Source organism: Thalassophryne amazonica, chromosome 4, assembly GCF_902500255.1.
Source record: "Thalassophryne amazonica chromosome 4, fThaAma1.1, whole genome shotgun sequence".
NCBI lineage: Eukaryota > Metazoa > Chordata > Actinopteri > Batrachoidiformes > Batrachoididae > Thalassophryne > Thalassophryne amazonica.
The window spans coordinates 40,516,863-40,534,435 of NC_047106.1; positions in this window are offsets into that span (position 1 = coordinate 40,516,863).

Sequence of the window (17,573 nt, forward strand, 5' to 3'; positions counted from 1 at the left end):
GACATGAACAGGAAGCGATCGCAGCTCACAACAGCTCCCACTGAAAATAACAGAGAAACAACCTGAGCTTCTGGCATGTTTACATAAAACAAACACAATACAAACATCCATAAACCCAGAGAATATATTCACGAGAGTTTTAGGCACAATATACAAAAAGTTTTATGTTGCGATGTTACTGCTGTTGTCCGTGTGCAGCGGTTAAAGTGCAGCCTGATCAGAGCATCTCAATGCAGTTCTCAGTGTTAATGACATCTCGCAGCACGGCGACCTCTTCGAAGTTTTGAAACATCAATAGGGCGAATGGGGAAGAAAAGTGAGATAGCTTATAAACTACAGGCACACTGTGGTTTATAATGCGTTCATGTGTCACACTGTCACAGACAACAAGCTAATGTTCCAGAACTTTCCATCACATGAACCAGTAACAGACACACCTTGCCTATGAAAGAACAGGCAAGGTGTTCTCCTCCTCCACTGGCTGTCTGTGAAAAGTTTCTGCAGCTCTCTAACGGAACAGGTGGACTGATCCATTTTATGTAAATACAGTAAATACGGGGAGGGGGGCCTGAAAAATGTCTCCAAAACAACTAAACTTAGTGTTACCAGTACATTGTAAATAAAACATATGTGTGATTGTAAGTTTATTACTGAGCGTTATATTATTTTGTCAGTATAATAATTGTATTAGAGGCCTCTCTGGGACCCTGTCAATCATGGGCCCATAGAATCATTCTCCTTATTCTCCCTTTTTCGGTGCCCCTAGCCGAAGGGACTTACTTTTTATGTTTCTGAGCTTTGGTTCTTTCTGAAATGTACTGCGTACTGATCATTGTTTATCTGTTCCTGTCAAACAAGAGGTTTGACACGAGTCTACTGGATCTATTCTTGTTTCGGAGATAACACACTCGGACATACAAGCACACTCACTGTGAAATATGAGAGCATTTCAAAAGACGCAGAAGCTCAGATCTGCAAAGAGTGGAATCACATTCATTCATTTATTCGTCTTCTAACGCGTAGTCCAATTAAGGGTCGAGGGGGGCTGGAGCCTATCCCAGCAGTCATAGGGAGCGAGGCGGGGTACACCCAGGACAGGATGCCAGTCTGTCGCAGGGCCACAAACAGACAAACAAACACAGACACACCCACACACACACCTACGGACAATTTTAAAGATTCCAATCCACCTAACCCGCATGTCTTTGGATGTGGGAGGAAACCAGAGCACACACAGGGAGAACATGCACACTCCACACAGAAAGGTCACGGGAATTGAACCCACGACCTTCTCGCTGTGAGGAAACAGTGCTAACCACTAAGCCACTGCGCTGCCAGAGTGGAATTACAAATTCCTCTAAAAAACACACACACACACACACACACACACACACACTACTACCGTTTACCCGAAAGGAATTCCTTATTATTTAAGTACATTTTCATTTCTGTCATTGACCTCAGAATATACGTACAGTATAGGGAAGAATGCTTTTTAATGGCCTGTTTCACTACCCCAACCCACCCACACACACACACACACACACACTGTTTACCCCACGGGAATCTCTTATTATTTAAGTACATCTTCATTTCTGTCACTGACCTTAGAATGTACGTACAGTATACGGAAAACTGCTTAATGACCTGTTTCACTACTTCACTCCCCACCCACACCCATGCATCCATGCACGACTGCACATTTACTGTTTGATTATTCTAATCAGGCCCAAAACCACTGAATTTAAAAATAACTAATAACTTTATTTGTTTATATGTCTATTTATTGTATAGCAGGTAGTTGAGCTTGCCAAAATATAGAACTGGGTTTGAATCGTGCTCTTGCCACTTGTTTGTGTCAAAGGACAAACACTTAATTTGCATTGTCTCAGTCTGTAAAAACCTCAGCTGGGGAAGTAATCTGTACTGGAATGGAGTTCATCCAGGAGGAGTGGTAGGTTCTCATCCTCTGAGGTTGCCTGCACACACACGTATGGGTCTGCTGTGTGCCGCGGCACGGGTCCGCTGTGCACCTAGAGGTGCCATGCTAATTCCCCCCCATTCCCCGGGCACACAGCTACTGAACGCCACTGCGCACGATCACAGTCCACTCAGGTCAGTGAAATCACACAGCCCGAAAACATTAAACACTCTCCATTGTATGTTAATTTCAGCCTGCAATTTTAACTCAAGTCCACAGTAGAGCTGAAACAATTTATTTCAATGTGCAGTAACAAAATAAAACCAAAGCTGCCAACAACATTAAAGACACATATTACCCCATGTGCACAAATGACATGCGATTATACACTTTTGTGGATCACAATGTGTCACAATGTCACAAATTTTTTGAACATGTTTAAAATTGTCCCAAATTGTCACTACATTATGTAATGCCACTATCAACACACATTTTCATGCCCAGATTTGCAATGTGTTTTGTTTTTTTTCCCCAAAACATACAGTCTGGTGTCAGAAATCAGCCATGGGAGTGTTACAACTTTAATTTATGGGTTTAAAAAATGGCAGCATCAAATTGCATTATTAAAACTGAAAATCTATTTTCTTTGTAGTATGAGCCAACTGTGAGTCCTACCCGAGTTGTATATGGTGGTTAAAAACAGTATGAAATTTAAATCTGTGAGTAAATGAAACTACAAACTTGGTCTAAGGAAGGGAGTAAGGAGGTGATTTGGTTAAATTATTAAGGAGTACGTAAGGACCTTTCCTTCCTAGGAGAACTGTTTAACTCCTTGGTGAAGGCTTCATGCTGAAATGCACTGGATCAGCCAAGCAAATAAAAGCCTTTAAATATTTGTAACAGAGAGTGCCTTAGAGTTTTTCTTGCATTTGGATTTTCAGGAGACACTTGGAAAATCCCTGTTTTTCTTTATTTGTATCCACATCATTTCTTACGGTCTGAAGGAACTTCAGTTGTAGTTCCCCTCAAATCTGATTCATGGTCACCTTATTATTTTTTAGATGTTGTCATACTGACATGAAGTACACATGTGAGAATGTGAGTCATTTTGAGTAAGTGTGAAAAGTAGACACCCTGCACAGGGGATTTCTGTGATTTACAGCCCAGCTGAACTGGGGCAAACATATGCAACTATCTAACTGTGGCAAAGTCAAGGAGTCAAGATACTGTTGCAAAGTGTCAAAGTCATTTTTTCCCTTGGTCTGATACTTGCCTCAACTTGCAATTTTTTTTTTTTTTTTTTACAGTGGATTTTTGAGAGGCTGGATAATCTGTGGCGCAGGAAACAAGCTTTGGAAAGCTACCAACCTACCGCTTTCAGTTCAGTTGGCTTGACTGTTGATAGTCAAATAGTATATAGTAAGACCCTTCAACTGCTCCCTTGTTTGTGCTGGTAGCAGCCGTTCCGCATGTTGAATTGGCACAAGTTCTATGCCAGATGCCCTTCCTGACACAACTCCACATTACATGGAGAAATGTGGCAGGGTGAGGTTTGAAGCAGGTACCTTTTGCACTGAAACCAAGTGCTAAGATGTATAAATGAAAAAAAAAAGCAAATTTAATATATTGTCAATATGAGTTATGGTTTGCAGTGCACTATATCACCAGTTTGTCACCCTTATTTTTTTGTCTTTATAGTGTTCTGAGCATATATTCCACACAGCTAAATGACAACCAACAGACAAAATTAGCTTTTCATTGGTGCTGTGGTCTCTGTAAATGCATTTCTTTGCACTGAACCATAGAAAGTGCACTGCATATGTTACAGAGAGTATACAAATGGGATGTGGAGGTGCAGCATTAGTCAAACACGCTTGACTAATGCAATGTTTGACTAATGCAGCAAAGCCCCAAAGCTAATTCTACTGTAAGTAATTTTAACTAAAAACATTCAGGAAAAGCACATTTTAATAGAATTATATAATACAGATCTTTATCATCTTTTGTAATAGCTTCCACTTTTTCTTTCTGTCAACCCAGCTGGCCACAACAAATGGGCTTGACCAAGGGAGTAACTTTGATTTTGATATTGGTGGGGACACAAAAGTGCAAAAGTGCTTTTTTTTTTTGCATTACCAATCATAAGTTCATGTCATGCAGATGTTATAGGTTAACGAGCCATCCCAATGGTTAGGGATTTGGTCTTTCAATCACAGGGTTGCAGGCTCAAATCCCAACCTTACCTCTCCTTACACCTCCATCCATGACTGGAGTGACCTTGAGCAAAGCAACTAACCCAACATTGCTCCAGCTATACATTTAAATTGAATTCATCGAGGATGGATATTTAACACGAAGTACTGCAATGATCCTATCTACTAGTGTTGTGACGTTCGTGAATAGGGATGGGTATTGATAAGATTTTATCGATATCGATGCCATTATTGATTCTGCTTATCGATCCAGTTCCTTATCGATACCTCTTGTGAATTTTGAACTAAACGTAGGCTTTACAGGTTTTCTATGTATTTCATTGAGTCTTAAAGTAAATAAATATGAAATTAGTCACTGTATCCTTGATCTCTGGACATAAATAAAAATAAACAAAATGGTGTTTCGCTTTGAAGTTATTAATTCCAACTGGACTCTATCGTTCTAACTTGACTTGGCAGAGAGCCGCGCAGCGTTTGGAGCTGTGTGAACAGAACAGAGGACGATTCTTGTTTCTTTCTCGCAACAAGACAGGAGTCCCAGTTAATAACTTTAATCTGCACAAAAGTGACGAAAAACAAAAAAAGCTGAAACCCAAAATTACCCCCCAACACCACCTGCATGAAAATGAATTCTAGAAGCTGTGAAATGCAATCTGGGACTATTCCAGACAATAAACTGCAGTGAGTGCAGCATCCATTTAGTGAGAAAAAAAACCAACTTTCCTTATTCAAATTCATTCCAGTAGTATTCTGCTCTTACTAGGATGCAGCAGTTTTCTAGTTTGGCAGATAGTTCTGGAGGAAATCACTGAAGAAATTAACAAACTGAAAATGTGGTTTGACCGAAACAAACTGTCATTAAACTTAAATAAGACAGGGATGAAATGGAGGTGTGAGAGTCACTAGGTGTTCACAGGAAACATTATTTATTTCTGTATGTATGTATTAATTTATGTTCATTGTTAGTTGGTTTTATATTTTATGTTGTGTTTCTATTCAGGTTTGTCTCTTTCTCTAAAACTGTATATAATAAGTATATATTGTATATAATAATCATTAGATTATAATATATAAACAAAAATCAATTAAAAAAAATTACAATTTGAAAACACATGCACCCGAACGTGATGACAGCTGCAACTGCTTAATGCTAATTTTTAACATTGAAAATGCCATAGACATGCTAATGCGTTAGCATCGCTCCCGTTTTTAAGCTATAAAATACATCAACTGTTTCAGAAGACCATAACAAGTTGGTTTAACATAAAAAAGGTAAATAATACTCACAGACGTATGTTCTTTAGGGTTTTAGCGGGGGAAAATTAAGCTAAAGAAAGAAAGAATAAACGAAGCAATCGAAGCACTGTTTCAATCTGCGAACCACTGCTTCGATTGGTTCAAGGTTCAAAGCAAAGCCGCGCTGCAGAAAAGCTGATTATGGACCCACTGCAGGGTCCGTAATCAATGTAGAGAAATGATCATTTTCCTGACAATCACCCCCAAAATAACGGCCACTCTGAAGGACCGATAACAGAATCGTTAAGCAAAAAGCTTATTGATGTCGGTGGTTCGAATCATTTCTTAACGATACCTGAAAGGAACCGGTTCTCGATATCCATCCCTATTCGTGAATGAATCGATTCCCGTTTGTCTGTCTGTTATTGTGTCCGCCCGCACAGTCTTTTCATAAGTTCCCTGCAACTGTGCAGTAGCCTAGCTCTAACGATGCATCCTGCCACGTTACTAAAACCTGCCTAGTGCCTAAAGAGCAGAAGAAGCCTAATGCTTTTAAGAAGGGTTTCCATTCATGAAAGGGATTTTGCTTAGTTTTTAAAGCTTGACGGAGACCCTGCACTTACATTCCTGACTGTGAAGAATGAACGAATATCTCGTTTCTTGGGAGGGGGGCCGTCATTCATTACCAAATATCACCGAAGTCTAGCTCAAGAGAGAGAGATAGGGGCGGGGGGGGGGGGGGGGGGGGTCGATGGGCGGTTGCGGCCAATGTGGGAAGTGTGCTGCTTGGAGTGACAAGTGGGATAGCCAACCAAGTTAGCGAGAAACGGGTAGCTAATCAGCAGTGTTGCCACAGTTACTTTGAAAAAGTAATCCAATTACTGATTACTGATTACTCCTTGAAAAAGTAACTTAGTAACTTTACTGATTACTCAATTGGAAAAGTAACTAAGTTAGATTACTAGTTACTTTTTTGATTACTTTTCCCAGCTGCCGACAACAACCCTCTGCCACCTCAACATGACAATGATACTTGTTTTGCCAAAACTCACTTTATAGTCACCCTTTCTTGGCTTCAATGAAAATAAATGCTTGTTTTATAAAAAGTAAAATAAAGACGTCTTTCTTGACCTCATATTTAACTGTTTACAGCACTGTAACAGTAAAACTTGCAATTTCTAACCTACATTGTTTATAAATGTAACTATTAAATTCATTCTTACATTTTTCTAACATTTAAATTCTCTCTAAACATTTTACTTGTTGAAATTATTATTATTTTAAGTAGTATTAGTAGTTGTAGTAAAAAAAAAAGGCTTCAAAACTGGACCTTTAATCTAGAGGTGTTGTGGGGGGCGTGGGGCACATCCCTGCCCCACGCCCCCATTCTACTGGATTCGCCCCTGCTTTGGCGTTTGAGCACAAAGAATGGATAACATTTATTTATGCAGAAAACTTGACCAGATTTACAGGTAAGAAAGTTTTATTGCGTTTTCACATCATGTGGTCCTCAGAAAGAGAGTTTAGGTGCATTTGAGTGGAAAATAGTGTTAGTTGTTGACGCGTCGCCGAGGATCAGCTGTTTTTAGCAGCAGATATGGAGCAGCTCGGAGAAAAAAAAACATAAAAATATCTTTGTAAAGCTCAGTGCAGGTGTGCTGTTGTCACTGTGCTTTAAGAGGTGAGGACGAGTCGTAGCTGTTGCAGAAAAACGCGGATGAAAAGCTCACAGCTCGCTTAAAGTGTGTAGTTCAGTCGAACCCCGACCTCCTGCCCACGGACCAAGTTTAATGCTGCTATCGACCCACAGTGCAAAAATAATAGTAACGCACAGAGACTTGGAGAAGTAACTTTAATCTGATTACTGATTTAGAAAGATTAACGCATTAGATTACTCGTTACTAAAAAAAAGTGGTCAGATTAGACCTGCATCACTGCTAATCAGACAAGGATATCTACGTTAAAGAGGGGGGCATCGAGCAGTGGCATACATTTAACCCTTTATGTGCCATAATAATGGATGACAGCGGTTTTATTGGTCGTGATTACACAGTAGGGGGCTGAATATTGGTAGGGACGTGACCCTAGCGTCCCTACCCAAAATTATGCCCTCGGGTTTGACATAAACTCTGGTCCTGCTTAAGGTTTCTTCCTGTTTTAACTTAAGGTTTCCCTTCACAGTCATCTTCTGCTTACTTTTCAAGGAAATATTGCATTTATACAGAGAAAATCCTCGAGACTGGCAGCTCACTTGGACACACTTTCCCATTTATTTGAATGGAAAAATCTGTCCAGACTTTTAACTGGTAGTGTATATGCATTAAGATGATGTCTTTTGTGATTTAGTGCTACATAGATAAAATGGACTTGATTTAATTAAGCTCCAGGCTTTCCTGTTCAGCAGTGAATATTAATAATTGAAAATAACAGTAAATGTCCCCAGTGTATCAGAATAAACTTGTTATTTTGTAGGAAAATTGGTTTTGGATTTACCACTCGGAAATAAATTATGTGCACTACTTTCCTTCTGCACGTGCTTCTGAGGATGTAATGCGATATCTCATGGTCATATGGTTACAATTTAGGTGTCAGATTATTTGAAAAAATTTTTTTTCTATAATCGCTCATGTGACAGTTTGTCAGAAGCTGAATTGTTAGCATGATAAAGATCAAGAACAACAAACATCACACACTACTCATAGCTCAGTAAACACTGAGGCCAAATAACAGTTTGAAGGTTTAAATTACTAAGGAAACGCAAGTTTCTGTTTGGATCAATGAGATGATTTTACTGAAACTACAAGAAATACTGGTTTTAACCTCTCAGGTTAGGTTAAGTTTGGTTCTGTGTATTGCCACACATCTACTACATTATGAAACCAACTTCTGTTCTGGTTGGCAACCATCCTGGCAAACCACTGGTTCATCCCAACCTCCCTTGGTATGTTATGCTGAATTATGCTCAGGAATGCATACCAGAGGGGTATAAGGTCATTGCTGACATTCCCTCACCATGCATACCTACGTAACCACCCATTTGACTTAAAGTCCAGAAACACCAAGGATTGTCCAGAGAAATGTCATACAAAAGACATCTGGTCATTGTCTGAAGTCACTGGTTAGAGTCTAAGGACCCTATGTTAATGATCTATGGTGTACAGACTAAACTAGGGTTGGGATGACTAATGAAAATCATTAGCCGAATAGTTGGGTCCCATTAGTAATTGACTAGTCAGCGACTAAAGTTGACATTGAATGAATTAAGTCAGTTTTGAATCTTCATAGTGAACCTTAAATGTGACATTTATTTTAACAAATATCAGTACAAAATCACAAATAGAAGAAACAGCATTAGCATGAAGACAATACCTGCATTTACTTACTAGGCATAGACTACCCGTTTGAGTCAATTAATTCACCTCCACCTGTCAAGGTTCATACACTTTCTTCACTGAGTGAAGGGAGTGGTGGCAGCTCCAGCAGGTCTATTCTTTTAAAGGTTAAATTAACAATAAATGGCTTTCGACTAACCGACTAATCAAAAATAGTTGACTAGTCGGATGTTAGCTAGCCGTAGTGGACTATTACAACTAGTCGTCCCATCCCTAGTCTAAATGTACACATGTTCAGACAGGTAATAAATCTGCAAATCAATCAATCTTTCCTTTCTGGAGCAGGCCAAGAAGTACTCTTCCAGTTTGTTGGCATGATATAGTTCCTGTCTCCCACATGGAAGCAGTGCTTTCTTGCAATGCCAGTAGAATAGCATCTTCAGATCAAGATCAAGATTCCCTTTATTGTCACTTCAGAGTATTTGCATATGCAGTATAGAATAATTAATTAATATAAAACAACAATAAAAGCTATAGGCAGCAATACCTATAGATATAAAGAAACAAACATTCCAGACCCAATTCTGCAGTCAGTGATTCACAGAGCCTTTATTTGAACCAGTTGACACTGTGACACAGTGGAGTTATGTGACATAGCAGGAAATGTACCATAACAAAACTTGCCTGGTTGGTGTTATATTACATGAACTGCTGGAACATATGAAAATATCACACCGACTATCCCTTAGAAAATGAGACTGCATGTTGATCAAAAAGATCTCAATTTATGTGCACACAGAAAAAACACTAACTGATAATGTAATGCCTCCACATATGATCTTCATTTCCTCATTTCATTGTTTGCAGTGCATGTAGCAGGAACTTCCCCTCTTCTCTGTGCCAGTTCATGCTTCTTTTAGGTGTTTTTTTTTGTTTTGTTTTGTTTTGTTTTTTGTGGCAAGAAAGATAGAGGATGTTGTCAGAGTATATACAGTGTGACATGTAGTTTTCAGTCAAAGTGACAATAGCCTCAGTGTTCTGATACATCAGAGCAGGTCTTTGTGATCAGTGTCAGATATGTAGACCAGGGCTCGAAGCCCAGTGATTCACACTACCTGTTTCTGTAGTTGAAGAAGAGACAGCAGCATTTGTCACAGTTTACTAAGTTGTAATTGGATACCAGCGTTGACTGGGGAAGTGACCTGCCATGAACTGGCATCCACCCCAGGGTCAGTCGTTGACTCTTCTCAACTTCACACCATAGCAACTGAGGATAAGAACCAGCCTGATGGGCCTCTGGGACTGTAAACCTCTATATACTGTTGTCATCGGCTCTTGTCTTGATCTATATCTCCTCCCACAGTTTTGAAACTACATTCACCATTTTTCCATGTAGCTAGACCGGTTAAAGATCTAGGTCATTGGGACATTTTGGGGGCACTTTTACAAGGGTTCAAAACCCCGTAACAGGCAGGTCTGCTCAACGTTGCCTGGATGCCTTTGCACCCCCACAAGTGCAAAGTTGCTGAGTGCACATGTGATGTGCCAGAGTGTCAGCTCCCCCACAACACGTGTGTGCGTGTGTTTCGCATGCTCCTCCCGCTCTCCCCACCCCAACACATCTGTGCGTGTGGTTCGCCCCCCGCAGGCAAGGCATGTCTCATCTGATCACAGAGTGACATCTTGGTCTGTGCGCTGACAGGACAGGGGGCGTAGCTGGCTATCCCACAGCTGTTGAGACATCTCCGGTTCTGGACATCACAGCTGCAACACACGTCCTGTGTTTTGACAGACATGCACGTGTGTGTGCTTGTGTGGAAATACATAAAAACATATATCGCTTTTACGACGGGAGGAGAAACGGACCGTCAGTCTGTTTGGACACACAGCAGGTGATCGGAATGTTACATCTGACAGGACAGGCGTCGGGCCCTCACGGGCTGTGAGCAGCGTGCTGCAGTACCAGGACAAACCAACAGTGCCACAAATACGACACTTTCAGTGACATATCAGCAGAAATACGTTGCACCAAATGCCATTTGGTCAGTTATCATAGCGCTTTTTTCTTTTTTTAGAAAATTCGTTTATCTGCTTGTAGACTTTACCCATTTCATGCTCCTGTTACTTCTGTATTGCATCCCCTTTTATGTATGATTTCTATCACACACACATACACACACATCTTCAACCGCTTAGTCCAATTAAGGGTCACGGGGGCTGGAGCCTAACCCAGCAGTCATAGAGCGAGAGGCGGGGTACACCCAGGACAGGATGCCAGGAAAACATGGAGAACATGAGAACATGCAAACTCCACACAGAAAGGTCACAGGCAGGAATTGAACCCATGACCTTCTCATTGTGAGGCAACAGTACTTACTTACTTACGCCTATTTCCCCTCCTGGGACATAGGCCGTCGACCAGGGTTCGCCAAGCATCTCGGTCCTGGGCTGTCCTCTCCAGCTGTCTCCATGACTGACCCATCGCCTGGATTTCAGCGCTTAGGACCCTGCGCCAGCTGTTTCTCGGTCGTCCCTGCTTCCTCTTGCCTTGGGGATTCCAGCTGAGTGCTTGTCGCGTGATGTTTGATGTTTGTTTACGTAGCGTATGGCCTATCCATCTCCATCGGCACCTTCTGATCTCCAATTCCATTGGTTGCTGGTCTGTTATGCTCCACAACTCTGTGTTCTTGATTGTGTCTGGCCATCGTATCTGCAGTATCCTCCTTAGGCACGAATTTACAAAGGTTTTTACTCTTGTGGTGTTCATCGCATTTGTTCTCCATGTTTCAGATCCATATAAAAGTACGGATTTGAAGTTGCTATTGAAAATCCTGAGTTTGGTTTTCCTGGCTATTTCTTTGGCACTCCCAACGGCTTTCAACTGGATAAAGGCTGCCCTGGCCTTTCCTATTCTAGCTTTGATGTCCGCTTCTGTACCTCCTAGCCTATCTACCACACTTCCTAGGTATGTGAAAGAGTCCACTTCCTCAAGTTGGCTCCCGTCAATTGATATTGGTTCTGTGTTTGTTGTGTTTGCCTTCATAATTTTTGTTTTTCCTTTATTTATCCGTAGTCCAACTTTCGCTGCAATTTCTACTACTCCACTCGTTTTCTCTTGCATTTGTTGCTTGGTGTGTGACAATAGGACCAGGTCATCTGCGAAGTCTAAATCTTCCAACTGTTTGAAGGGGGTCCACTGAATTCCTGTGCGATTGTCTGCTGTTGCCATTTTCATAACCCAGTCTATTGCCACCAGGCAACAGTGCTAACCACTAATCCACCGTGCTGCCATTATTTATATCAACCCAGTGATATTCACTAATTATAGAGCTGGTTTTTATTTCATTTTCCTTCAAATCAGCAGCGTGATGTGGTGCACCTCATCCCAAGTGACATGTTCCTTCTTGAAAGACACCGTCACGTGCACGAACCGTCACACTGGCATTGTGCACTCCTGCAGGCTTTGCAGTGTTGCAGTATCATTTGAAGGCTTTCTGACAAGTTAGACTGGTCTTGTGTGACTCAAAAATTACTGTGAGAAACATTTATGTTGTTGTTCATGTGCCAATTTTATAGAGCTTCAGTTAATAAACTCACTTTTATGACACTTTGGCTCATGCAGATGAATGTAAAACTTATTTAAACTTATTTTCTATTCAAAAGGGGTTTTGGCCAGTCTGGTTGGTTTTTATTTATTTTTGTGCTACATACAGTATGTCTACTGATTGTATATTTTCCCAGTATACCATTCCCACCAGTACTGCAACCATGCCTTCTTTTCAAAGGTTTTCAATTCATTACTGCATATTCTATTCACATTATTTATCTAACTGTGATGTTGGGAACAATTTATTTTAATGGAATGACTCTTCCCTATTGGCGACCCTGCATGTTAAGGGCCCCTTCACACATAGTGCGAAGTTTGGACGAAGTGCACACTTAGTGCGCATGACGCAGGAATCGTGTGCAAACCGTGTAATGTCATCCTTCCCTCCAACGCCTTGTACACCTGTTCCTACAACTATTTGCGCACCAAGCACCTGAAAGACAAAGTGTGTGCTGTGCGAACCCATCGCACCCTGTCGCGGCAGGTGCCAGCCAAATTCCAGGTGACAGGCACGAACATCTAACACCACTCGCATGGCACTTAGAGAATGTGTGGTCAGTCGCACTCTTGGCACGACAACAGACTGCAGACAATCACTTTCGTACTCGCAGAGAAATTTGTCTAAGTCCCACACGAGTGTGGCTTTGGTGTGTGTGCTGAGATGACAGGAGGTGTGTCCTCCCACTGAAGCGGCTGTGGAGATCTGTGGATCTGGCCATTCCAGCTGGACACCACGTACTGTGTTTGGATGGACATGGATAAAGAACTGCCCACTGTGACGCGCATGTCTGTTTGCTGTTATCCAGTGGACATAAATAAAAACATATATCACTGTGGCGATGTGCTGCAGCGGGCAAGTGCACGAACTGCACGCACATGATGCGATGTCCTGTGGCATGTCGTCCACAAGACATGCGCGTGCGACTGGTTGGAGATGCACCAGCAAATGTGGACATGAATGAGATGAGCGAACTGCTTCTCATTCATGTCATTTAATGACTGTATGTCAGTGACCATGGGTCATTTACAGAGGAAGAGATTTATATTGCTTGCTTGATAAATGCGGTGTTTTTGTTGCGAAAGTGTAGGGACGCGGACCCACAACAGGGGCCGCAAATGAACGGACAATGGAATAAGCCAAAATATAACAATTTAATGTTGTGAATGCGCACAACAGAGCAACAGACAACACAATTGAGATCAACAGTCAATAAGTCACGGTGACGTGTGGGCAGGCTCGAGGATAGAAGACGCCCATCCAGAAAAGAGCCGGATCCCACACGCTTTCCACTGCCACCGGATCTGAAGCACCCCGGAGCCACCAAGCGCTGGGTCCCCAGGTGGCCACTGCCTCCGGCTGTCAGATCGGGTACTGCTGGCAGGAAGAACACACAGGTGATGGTGTGTTGGGAAGGTGTCGTGACACGGACCCACAACAGGGGGCGTTAATGAACGGACAATGGATAAGCCAAAAAGTAACAATTTAATGTTGTGAATCGCACAATGAAGTACAGACAATAACAATATTGTGGAATGTCAATTATACACAAGGTGCCGTGTGGGCAGGCTCGAAGATAGAAGACGTCTGGCGAGAGAAGAGCTGGATCCCACACAGCTTCCACCACCAACGGATCTGAAGAACACCGGAGCCGCCAAGCCCTGCGCCCCAGGTGGCCACTGTCTTCAGCAGTCAGACCCGGTACTGCTGGCAGAGAACAGAAACAGTATTGATGAGTGTGAGTTCGCACACTCAGTAATCCCACAGTCTGTGTTCTTTTGGGAGGGAGCACCTCCACCTCCAATCACACACTCGTGCAGCTCCTGTCTAATCACTTATCTGGTTGGGGTGTGAAGCGAAGCCGTCGCTGATCACACCAAACGCCAATCCCACAGATAAGGAAAACACCACAGGAAAACGGCTGCAAAGAAGTTCAGATTATTACTCAATGTTTTAAGTCAGCAGAGAAAATTACCTGAATGGTAGCTGATTTCTCGGCGGGGAGGTGGAGTTACAGTCCGGCTTTTATGGAGGTTGACGTAGATGAGTGACAGCTGGTGTTGATGATGTGACAGCTGTCACTCCACTAGTTTCGGCGCCCTCTCGTGCTTGAAGCCCGTACTCCAAGCAGGGCGCCATCTGGTGGTGGTGGGCCAGCAGTACCTCCTCTTCAGCGGCCCACACAACATGGTGAACACCCAGCAAACAGTCAGAAAGGGTGGGAAACACCTCCACCTCTCAAGCACAGTCACACAGGAACAAAAACGTGCAGCGCCTGAAGGACTACTTATCCGAGGAGCGAAGACGTCATCTCCTCCCAGCTTCCAGCTGCTGACCAGTCAAACAGGTACACCTGCAAATGTTCAGAAAGTTGTATGGTACAAAACCACGGCTGAGTGTTTACCTGATTGGTAAAAACGCCTGAATAACAGTGACCAGCGGGCTTGCCTGGGGTTCAGACGCTTTGCGGTCCAGATGTACTCCAGGTTCCGATGGTCCGTGAAAACTGTGAAGGGCACCATAGCTCCCTCCAACAGGTGTCTCCACTCCTCAAGAGCCTCTTTCACCGCTAGGAGTTCCCGATTGCTGACGTCGTAGTTCCGCTCTGCCGGGGTCAACCTACGGGAAAAACAGGGACAAGGATGGAGAACCTTATCGGACTCTCCGCTGTGGGACAGCACAGCTCCTATCCCTGAGTCAGAGGCATCCACTTCGACAACAAACTGGCGATTGGGATCGGGCTGCACCAGAACAAGTGCAGACGAGAACCGATGTTTCAACTCCTTAAACGCGGATTCGCACTGATCCGACCAGGTGAAGGGGACTTTAGTGGAGGTCAGGGCCATCAGGGGGCTAACTACCTGGCTATAGCCCTTAATAAACCTCCTGTAGAAATCTGCAAAGCCGAGGAACTGTTGCAGCTTCCTACGGCTTGTCGGTTGGGGCCAATCTCTCACCGCCGCTACCTTGGCCGGATCGGGTGCGACGGAGTTGGAGGAGATGATGAACCCCAGGAAGGACAAAGAAGTACGGTGGAACTCGCACTTCTCGCCCTTCACAAACAGCCGGTTCTCCAACAACCGCTGCAGGACCTGACGTACATGCTGGACATGAGTCTCAGGGTCCGGAGAAAAGATGAGTATATCGTCCAGATATACGAAGACGAATCGGTGCAGGAAGTCCCGCAAGACATCATTAACCAAAGCTTGGAACGTCGCGGGCGCATTGGTGAAGCCGAACGGCATGACCAGGTACTCAAAGTGACCTAACGGGGTGTTAAATGCCGTCTTCCACTCGTCTCCCTTCCGGATCCGAACCAGGTGATACGCATTCCTAAGATCTAGTTTGGTGAAGATTTGGGCTCCATGCAAGGGTGTGAACACAGAATCTAGCAGAGGCAGCGGGTATCGATTGCGAACCGTGACTTTGTTCAGCCCTCTGTAATCTATGCATGGACGGAGTCCGCCGTCCTTTTTGCCCACGAAAAAGAAACCTGCACTCATCGGGGAAGTGGAGTTCCGGATGAACCCGGCAGCTAAGGAGTCCTGGATGTAGGTCTCCATTGATTCGCGCTCAGGACGAGAGAGGTTGTACAACCTGCTGGACGGGTACTCAGTTCCTGGGATCAAATCAATGGCACAATCATACGGACGGTGCAAGGGAAGAGTGAGTGCCAGATCTTTGCTGAAGATGTCAGCAAGATCATGGTACTCCTCCGGCACCGCCGGCAGATTGGGGGGGACTTTAACCTCCTCATTAGCTGTCACACCGGGTGGAACCGAGGATCCTAAACATTCCCGGTGGCAGGTGTCGCTCCACTGCATCACTACCCCAGACGGCCAATCAATCCGGGGATTGTGCTTAATCATCCATGGAAATCCCAAATTCACTCGGGAGGTAGAAGGTGTTACATAGAACACAATCTCCTCCCTGTGATTTCCAGACACCACCAAAGTCACGGGTGGTGTCTGGTGTGTGATTAATGGGAGAAGGGTGCCATCTAGTGCCCGTACCTTCAATGGGGAAGGTAGAGCCACTAGAGGGAGCCCTACCTCCCTGGCCCATCTGCTGTCCAGCAGATTCCCTTCAGACCCCGTGTCCACCAGTGCTAGAGCGTGAAGGGTAAGATCCCCACAAAGGATCATCACTGGGATGCGTGCGGATCTATGGGCTCTCCCCGCATGGATGTTATGGCCCACCCATAACCCAGTCTCTAAGGGCGGGCGTTGAAGTTTAACCGCTTGGGGCAGTTTTTTTGTATGTGTTCATTAGAGCCACAGAAAAAACATTCTCCACGAGCCAGCCTCCGTTGTCTGTCATGTGATTTTACTTTAGCCCTACTCGTGTCCATAGCTTCGTCAGCAGGGGGAGCTGTTGCTCCACGGAGCTCTCCGACTGTGGAGCGTGGGGACGGCGGCACCCTTTCGGACCCGGAAGGAAGAGGGACGGCTCGCGCCCGGCCACGCCCTTCGCCCCGCTCCCAACGGTGTTCTTCTAACTGGTTGTCTAACCGTATGACCAGGTCGACAAGCCCGTCAAAGTCCCGCGGCTCATCCTTAGCCAGCAGGTGCTCCTTCAGGACCGGAGACAGTCCGTTTATGAAGGCGGCGCGGAGTGCAACGTTATTCCAGCCGGACCTCGCAGCCGCGATGGGGAAGTCGACTGCATACTCGGCTGCACTCCGACGTCCCTATCTCATTGACAGCAGCACGGTCGAAGCGGTCTCGCCTCTATTGGGATGATCAAACACCTGTTTAAACTCCCTCACAAACCCAGTATATGTCGTTAGGAGCAGTGAATTTTGCTCCCAGAGCGCCGTAGCCCAGGCGCGTGCCTCTGGAGGTGGTGCTGCAGCAGCGCCCTGAGTGCGCACTTCCACCTGGGCGGTGAGAACCTCCATCCTCCGATTGAGTATAACGTTATGCTCGGTTCCAAGTCCAACCGAGCAGTGAAGGCGGTTAAGATGTGCTGCAGCTCACTCAACACGCCTCCTGCCGACGCCTGTGCACCCTGTGTTTCCATTGGCGGTTCAATCGATGGTTGACGCCCCTCGGGATCCATGACGCTGGAAGAGAAATCCTGTTGTGAAAGTGTAGGGACACGGACCCACAACAGGGGGCGCAAATGAACGGACAATGGAGTAAGCCAAAATATAACAATTTAATGTTGTGAATGTGCACAACAGAGCAACAGACAACACAATTGAGATCAACAGTCAATAAGTCACAGTGACGTGTGGGCAGGCTCGAGGATAGAAGACGCCCGT